Raw genomic sequence first — 9,284 nt, 5'->3', positions numbered from 1 at the left:
TATATTATTGTCAACAAAAAATATGAGAAGATCAAAATCAATAGTAGCAACAGCGGAAATAATATTAAGAGTTAGAGTCCAAGCAGGTCTTTTGCAAATAAAAATAATTGTACAATACAGTACAATATACAGTCTTTTTAATTAGACATTTTACTGTTTTTTTCCCCAAAATGTTTTAACTTTTTACTGAAAATATTCCGACACTCTTCTTGCAATTGTTTGACTTTTCCCTAAAATCTTAAAATGCTTAAATTAAAAAGATGAAAGTATTTGCCACCCTTTTTAAAAACAAACAAACAAACAAACAAGTGTTGTTTGAGTGTTGAGCCAAAGTTCAACTGGGGAACCTGGGAAGAAATTAAAGGATTGTTGACATATAGAATATTGACAGACGTATCTGTCAAGTCATTTGTTGATCCCATTGAGGATGTCATCCTGAAGAGGACAAATAACGTGAATTTAAGAGTTATGAAACAAACTGTGGACACCCACAAGTAAATAAAATGTTCCAAATCATCTGGTTTGAAGTCCAAATGTTGTCCCCGGATGGGGACGGCGACGGTCTATAAGACTGGCAGCTGGCCGACTCTAGCAGACGTTCAATATTTAAATAATAGCAACGTGCCCAACATGAAGCACTGGTCCAGTGCGCACGGGGCTGTCAACATCATAGTTTTGTGGGGAGAGGAGATTATTGCATGGTCACCTTCCATATGTCATTTCTTAAATCAACTAAAATACAAAATATACAAGTTAAACTTTCTAAAATAACACTAACAACAGTCCATAAAGTCATTCACCCACAGCTTTTACCTTCACATTACTACTTCCTGAAATATGCTTGGTCACATCTCATAAAAAAAAAAAAAAAAAAACATGTTATTTTAGGTTCAAAGTCTCTAACCTTTCTAGGTCCATAAGATAGTTTACCGTGAGATTTACATCAGAGTTTGGAGATAAAGTGCAAATAAAGAGATAAAACTTGAAAACAACAACCTTGAACTGAGCAGATAGAGCGTCATATAGCTAAAAAAAAAAAACACCTGTGAGACAGTTTGTGATTGAAACAGAAAAAAATCCAGATGTTTTCTCTGAACGTATCTCATGGAAGAGGAAAAAGAAGCTACAGAACGAGGGGAAATATGTTGGTCGCAGTAATGAGTAAACATGTTGACCCTGTTATTATCACAGGAAGGGTTAGTCATTCATATAAAGCACCCCTGGATAGTCTGTGTTGACTGTTTGCACAGAAATGCATAGAAGCAATTGATGTTTCAAAGAAATGCATACAGTCTGTCTCGTCATAGCTGAGCCGAGCACGTGAGAAACCCTCTCAAAAAAAATCCGTGCTGCTTTTTTTCTTCCCGTCAGAGCTGAAGATCTGCCTCACAGAGGCTGCAAAGAGAATTCAAGGTCTGAGCCGCCACGCTGCAGCCAGAGGTGAAATATGTAAAACCATCGTGGAGACCGCTAAAGAGGGAGCAGCCAGATGGAAATAATAGAGACAAAGTATATGTGATACAGATGCACAGCAGAAGTTCCCAGATTCTTTACATACTGGAGTGTTTCCAGCAAACATAAGAGACTTTAACTGCATGTGAAAGAGTCGAAATTTCAGGCTGATGCTGCTAAACGACCTGGATAAGCAAAACAGACCATCTGCAAAAGGCTGTTTCTATATTCTCAACGCCTGACCTTAGATCTGCTACGAAACAGACAAAACAATTCGCCGAAAACCAACCACAACAGAAGAGCCAGTGTTCACATTTTCTGTCTCATAGTGAGCAGCAGGAGGAATTTTCTGTTTTATTTTTAAAGTTACACCTTCATATGTCAGCAGTCGCATGTTGTTTTTTTTTCAGAAAAGAATAGAAAGTCTTTATTGTCATTATATAAGAACAATGAAATTTAAGAAGCTGCTCCTGAGGTGCACCAGCAATATACACTATAAGACATTCAAGACATTTATTATAAGACTTTTAACGAGCCCATAAAAACACTTTAAAAACGATTTAAAAACTATTCACATGTACATTCGAATAATATCTAACAAATAAGCGCCCCACAAATGACATCATTAGATGATGTGCTTAAGATTAATTAATGTACTTAAGTTGCATTAGTTAAGTTTAGGAAAAGAAACATGGTTCCATCACATTACATACTTTATATAAGTTATGTACTTACTGTAAAGATAAGCAGGTTAGATTTAAAAACGTTAAGTTACGTAGGATAGGTTTCGGAAAAGAAACATGGTCGTGCATCATCACGTTACGTAATTAACGTAAAATTATATACATAACGTTATGTTACGTAGGCTAGGTTTAAGAAAGTAAAGTTGCGTATGTTAGGTTTAGGAAAAGAAACGTGTTTGGGCGTCGTCAAGTTATGCACTTAAGGTAAAGCTACTTACTCACCGAAAACTTACGTAGGTTAGGTTTAGAAAACTTAAGTTACAGAGTGTAAGTTCAGGAGAGGAAACCCGGTTTGGCTTCGTCAGGTTACATATTTAACATAGTTATGATGTAAAGTTAAGTAGGTTTAGGAAAACTATCGCGGTCGTCACATTACTTACTTTAGGTAAAGCTTCAGACTCGGCGTTACGTCAGGTAGCCTACTTATCGTAACGTTAAACCCAGTCTCACTCCGAAGGCGTCACATTGTGACCGTCCACGTCAATTTATAATGTGTTCAGTAACCCCGCTGCGTCAACGTTTGACGAGGTCGGAGTAATAACGGGTTGCAACCAACTTCTGTGCTGCAGTACTGTGTCCATCACAAGATAATTTTAATTAGAAGATGAATGAATCACTGAATATAAGTATAAATTAGCAGAAAATTGAAAAATCCAAGTAAAGTACAAGTACCTTGACATAAGTTCAGTACTTGAATACACTGAGTTTTGATAGATTCGGTTTCTACGAATGCTCTCTGTCGAGGGATTAAACCTCTATCTCTCTATCAGGGGTGAAACAGCGGAGGGTAGTGTGTGTGTTTACGTGTGTGTACATGTGTGAATATGTTTTGGGGTTCAGCAAACAGAGCAATCAGCCCACATCTCATCGGGAAGTCAAAGGTTAACGTCGGCACAGTTCAGAAACCCTTTCATGTTTCCCGGTCGGCCGGCCGAAGGACCCAGTTTCAGCAGAGGCCTGAAAATTCCTTGTCACTTCTTATTAAATGCACTCGATGCGCGGTGCAGCGGGGTTAGAGGCGGCGGCTTCGCTCTCTGAGGAAGTCCCGCACGAGACGGAAAGAGTGTCTTGTACAGTATTTTGTTTCTGGTGCTGCTTAAAGTAACAGTAATGTAGTTGTGTTTACATATCAGCAGTGAAAGACATATTTATCATTTATTAACTAAAAATCAAATACAACGCGCTCACTCCCCGACTGAAAGTACTTATTAACTAGTAAAAGAGCAGAAGTATTGCCACCAAAATGTAATTTTGTAAGTATTGATCATGCAGAGTGGTCCCTGTTATTTTGTGATATTATATAAAATGCCGGGTTTCAAATGGAGACCAGAATTTTTCTGGTGCCAAGATCTCGTCCCGTCACCTACAGACCATCATACTGATGATTGTAACGTATTTCACTGATAAAACAGACATATTACACACCTGTCTACAAGAACGTAAGTAAAGTAAAGTAACTTTATGTAGAGTAATTAACTTTGGGAAGTAAAAAACGCGACAAAACACAATCATGTTTGTTTTTCTAAAACTATGTAACTTTACGTAAAGTAAGTAGTATGTTTTTTTTTTCGTTTTAATTTTTTTTGGGCTCTTATTGCCTTTAATTGACAGGACAATGTGGTGGTAGAGAGGTAGAGAGGGAGAAGACATTTCTCCGATTTGAGGACGTTTCTCCAATTTTTGGATATTTTTTCAGTTTCAGGACATTTCTCGGTTTTTAGGAGATTTCTAGGATTTTAGGATGTTTCAATGATTTTAGCAAATTTCTATGATTTTAGGATGTTTCTAGGATTTTTAGGACATTAGGGGCTGTGCTGGGGGTGTGGGGGATCCTCCACTGGCACTTTTTTTGATATATTTTTATGCTGTTTTCTGCACTCTGGTACGTTATGTATACTGAAAATACAAAAACAATTCCCAGTGAGAATCAGTTTATTTTTATGGTGAATTGGAAAATGGTTAGTGTGGCCAAATTTGACCAGCTGGCTGTAATATGAGCATCACTGCATTACTTTACCAGTAATTATTATCCAGTACTGTTATATATGATTCTTAAATGGACCATTCTTTATAAATAGTACTTTCACTTTTTCTACTTTACATAGGCGTTGTCAGTGTTTGAGAGGGAAGCATGGGACATGTTCCCCTCAATATTTTGAGAATGTGCATTTGCCCCAGCTGGCCCAGCTCCACATAAACACCTGAGAGTGCATGATGCTATTCTTTTTCGACGACCTGCTCGAACACGACTTACAGACGCAACTATGCCTTCGGTTAAGTAGGTGATGACAGTTTGCAACTTCAAAAGCAACACACTGCTGCAGGGGTAACCTTTATCTTAAGGCCAACAAGGAAATTTGCATTTTGCTGGTTCCTCTGTCAAAAAGCCTGTGGGATTTCTCCATTGGATCTGGGATTATTGCAGAAATTAAATGGCAAACAAAAAAAAGATGATACATATGTTGTTCAGCAAAAGGGTTTTGCTCTGACATCATTGCATCGTGGTCGAATGACAGTTGGTGCTTCTGTTTTTCGTCGAGGCAGCTGGAAACTTGGCATCTGCACTGAGCTTGTCCTCGTGTGCCCCCCCGACACTCAGTCTATGCATTTAGAGCAGGCGGGTTTGTATAATGACAAATGTGAAGTAAAAAGCAGATTACTGGCACAGAGTAGAAGTACATCAAAGTAATAGTTCTTTAACCCTTTGAAAGCCAAGCAAATTGGCTTGATTACTTTCAAAAACGTATGAAGGTAGAAACAAGCAACTAAAAAGCAAAAAGCTGCTACTAAATGATGGCAAAATTACACTTTTTTTTTTTTTAATGGGAAATTGCTTCACTCTGTTTTTAACAGTTTAAATCACTCGGTCAGTTTGTTTTCGCGAGGAAGAGACCTCTGCAGATAATTCAGCTCTCAATAAAAACAACAAACACTGAAGAAACTCTAACCAGGAGACGTTTTACCTGATAACAGTCTGTGATCTTCGGGATCTTCGGCCCTGACACACCAAGCTGACGCTCCGCCGTTGATCAATGTCGTGACGACTATGAGCGTCTGTTGTCCTCGTCGCTGTGGTGCGTCCCGCACCGTTGGCCCTCGCTGGCGTCAGTCAGGTCTTTTCCCGCCAGTTCAGCGCGTTGAATCAGCGGCGGTGGGACCCGTCAGTGAAGGAAGTCGCTCTGATTGGCCGTTCAGCTCAGCACATGAGAAGAGAAACAGAAGTCATGACCTGGATTGACATGAGCTTTATTGAGCTGCAGTCAGATGCCTTTTAACTATTGCTTAATGTCCTGCAAATTGCAAAAAAAAAAAATATTGTAGCCTAAATTTAGGGAATATTTTCTTTAAAGCTGGTAAAAAAATCCTGATAAATATATTTATAATTTTATTTATATCTATTTCTTTTTAGAACACTTTTTTCACAGAACTATATCATAATTATGTATTTAAAATTATTTTGCAGAATGATTATAATTTGTAAGCAGTTTTGTTTTTCCATTTCCATGTTTTCTTTTTTTTTTTTTAACTTTGCCATTTGTTTAGATTCTTTGTTTGTTTGGGGTTTTTTGTTTCTTTTTTCTTTGTTTGGGGCTAATTTTGAGGTAATTTCCTTGTATTTTTTTAGTAAACTCTGCCTTATTTCTGGAGCATTCCCTCTTAAGCTGCTCATTGTCTTCTCTCCATATTTTTGAAAGAAATTAGGGCAGTTTTAAAGGGTTGAGCAAGATTTTGAATGCAGATTTTTTAGCAGCATCAGTAGAGTACATCACTGTGGTATTACCTTTACTTCTCCCAGAACCACAGAGAGCATGTGAGGTGAACTTCCTCTCTCTGACTTTAATTCACCAGAGACAGAGGACACTCGTCCACTACGACTGTCTCTCATTAAGCACAATCTCAGCCTCCTCACCTCACCCTCTGTTCACAGATCTGGTTCGTCCAGTATGCGTCTCTGTTCACATTCGCCGCTCCTGAAAAAATAAACACTGTGTTGGCTGCAATTGATTTTCCGTTTCTCTCTCCGGCTTTAAGTTCAAATCAGGTTCTTCCAGATGCAGCTGAGCATGTTTTTGGCTCCAGAATAATAATAGGAGGAGAAGGAGGGGGAACGCAATCCCAGAGTTTGTCTCTATGTTAAAAAAAGAAGAAGTAAATCACAAATCATGAGACTCACTCACACACTTTGTGGGTGTCTGAGAGCTAACTGTGTGCTTGTAGATAAGTGCAGACTGCGGTGCACATCCGTGTAGGAATATGGTTTTGTTTTGTATGCTTTCTTTTGGTTTTTTTGAGAACTATTTTTGTATTTTTAATTCTTTCTTAGAATAACTTTTATTTTTTCTTAGAATTACTTGGGGTTTTTTTTTTCAAATTATTTTTCTTAGAATTTTTAATTTTCTTGTGTTTTTAACTTTTTATTAGAATTACTTGCATATTTTTCTTTGTGTAATTTCTTATTATTTATGTTTTTAGTAATTTTCTTATATATATGCATATGTATATGAGACATAATTTGATGTCCGTGAGTTACATTTTAAGTGGAAAATGAAATGAATAAAAAGAATAAAAAGAGATATTCTGGGCTGACATTGGATATTTTAGACATAATTTTGTGTGTTTAGCCATCAGTCTTGCAGTGAAAACGCCACCTGGCAGCTCAGGGACACATTTCTGGATCACCCGGCTCTCTGTGGCTCGTGGAGAGGGAGTGGCTGCACAGATAGGAAGCGCTCCCCACTGAATAACCTTTTTCTGAGAAGAAGTTTGGCCGAATCACATTGGCCCTGGAAAAGAAGATAACACTGACACTGTGTAGAGAGGGGATGAAACAATAAAAAGGTCGAGGGGGGAAAGTTGTTGCAAAGATCATGTCCTTGTTAGATTCAGTCATTTCTTAGAAGGACACACAGGGCGGCTGTGTAATCTTTCACGAGTCACAAACACATGTAAATATTTATGGTGGAAACAGCCAATGAATCTTGATTAAAAAATGACAGCCACAACTGTTCAAACATGCGTTCACACAGGAAAATGAGCCTGCAGGGAGACTCATGCTGGGGGGACGGTTCCTGTAAGACTCAGCCGAGGCATGAGAAATCACCCACACAGCAAATTCATAGCAGATATGACCCGTCATGTTTGTTCAGGTGCCGACAAAATCACGTGAGGGAGAGGAGAATATGTGTGTCAGTGTCAAGGAGTAACCCCCGAGGAGTTAGGAAACATAAGATCAGAAGATTAGAGATCAGGAGCTAACCCTGCCGGGCTTCTGTAGCCGCAATGGTATGGAAGCCATTAAGAGACAGAAATATTTGAATTTTAGCAGCAACTGAATACTTAGCATTGCAATTAAAACATCACAAAATTCAAAGTGTTGAAAAATCTACTTCTAAACCATGTATCTAGATGTATTAATTTAACTTAAACTCTCTGATTACATTTCTCGATTTGCAACTTCAAAAGCTGAACCTGAAATTATGTCATTATTATTTCATTATATATATTGTGTTATATTATTTCACAAATTCAGATGCAAAAATTCAAGTTTAATCGCCCGAAAAGAAAAACAGATTGGTCAAATGTAATTGCACAATTTCAGATCTAAAAATTTAAGTTGAAAAGAAAAAATAAAATTTGATTGGACAAAACTTTAAGACTGCCTACCCTGTCTTGGGTGGCCAATAAAATTTGAGTAATTTTTTTAAAATGATTTTTTTCTTATTTTATTATTATTTTTGGGAATTATTCTTTTTTTAAAGTATTTTTCTGAATTTGTGAACACAGGGAAAGAAAAAAAACAAACAATGTTTTAAGTAATTAGATTTGAATTTTCCAACGTGAATTTTTAGATCTAAAATTGACCGATGTAATTTAAGCAAGCCATGTCTATTTTTTTAAGTGATTAAACTTGAATTTTTGTATCTGAATTTGTGAACACTGCCAAAATAAATAGATAAATAATAATAATTCAGCTTCGTGTTTGAAACTGCAAATCAAAACTTTAATATTTTACATTTTAAAAATTAAAATTAAAATAAGACACATGGTTTTCAAAGTAAAATATTTGATTGCTATGAATTTAGTGCTGTTTGTCACTGTTATAATACAAATACTTGTGTCTCTTATTAGCTTCCATACATAGAGAGTATTTGAAGAGATGTAGACAGAAATACCTCCTCTGGTCGTCTTGAAGCTGTTTCATCAGTCTGTTATTTTAACAACATTGGTGGGATCAGAAGACCAACGTCTCTCATGAATCTTCATCAGGGGCCAAACCAGAGTGCTGGACTGCAAACCAGTTTTTATTTCCAAACATAATCCAGGACTGGTAATCAGGCTGTAATCTGTATCACCTGCTGCTGCCTGGTTCAGCTTCATGTTATGGCCCCACCTGGTGGTTGAATTAAAACATAGCAATCCAACCAAAAATCAAAATAATTTCAAACAAATTGTATCAAAACAAAACAATAACAGTTAAAACTTACCTTGTAATGAAACGTCTCATGTCTAGCTCTTCATTAAAGAGGAACGGCACCTAAATAAAAAAAATTAAACGTTATTTTCATGGGAACGTCAATCAACTACAACAGTAACAATGGTTAACGTGAAATAACAGAAAAAGTTAAAGTTAGTTAAAAATAATGGATAACATAATTACCCCAAAGTAAGAGAAAAAGAGTGGGAATAATTTTCTAAAAGTGATAAACTTTAAATAGTTAACAAAAAGTTATGAAGTTTAATTTTTAAAGTAATGGACGGTTTAATTAGAAAATGATGGATAAACAGTTGAAATGGTTAACATCAGCAAAAACGAATGAAAAACACATTTTGCATAGTTATCAAAAAAGTAATGTCTTAACAGTTGAAATATTTGCTAAAAGTAATGAATAAAAAGTTAACAAGCTAATAATAATAGATACACAGTAAACGGTAAAGTAATGCATAAACACTAGACATACTTGCTAAAAATAATGGATTAACTGATCAAATAGCTAAAATTAACAGATAAAAAAAATGCTAAAAGTAATGGATAAACAGTTAACATTTGCTATAAGTGGGCTACTTAAAAAAACAGTTAAAATTGCTTGA

Source organism: Plectropomus leopardus, chromosome 17 (genome assembly GCF_008729295.1).
Source record: "Plectropomus leopardus isolate mb chromosome 17, YSFRI_Pleo_2.0, whole genome shotgun sequence".
Lineage (NCBI taxonomy): Eukaryota > Metazoa > Chordata > Actinopteri > Perciformes > Serranidae > Plectropomus > Plectropomus leopardus.
The sequence above is the reverse complement of the archived record's forward strand: the minus strand, read 5'-3'. Positions refer to the sequence as shown.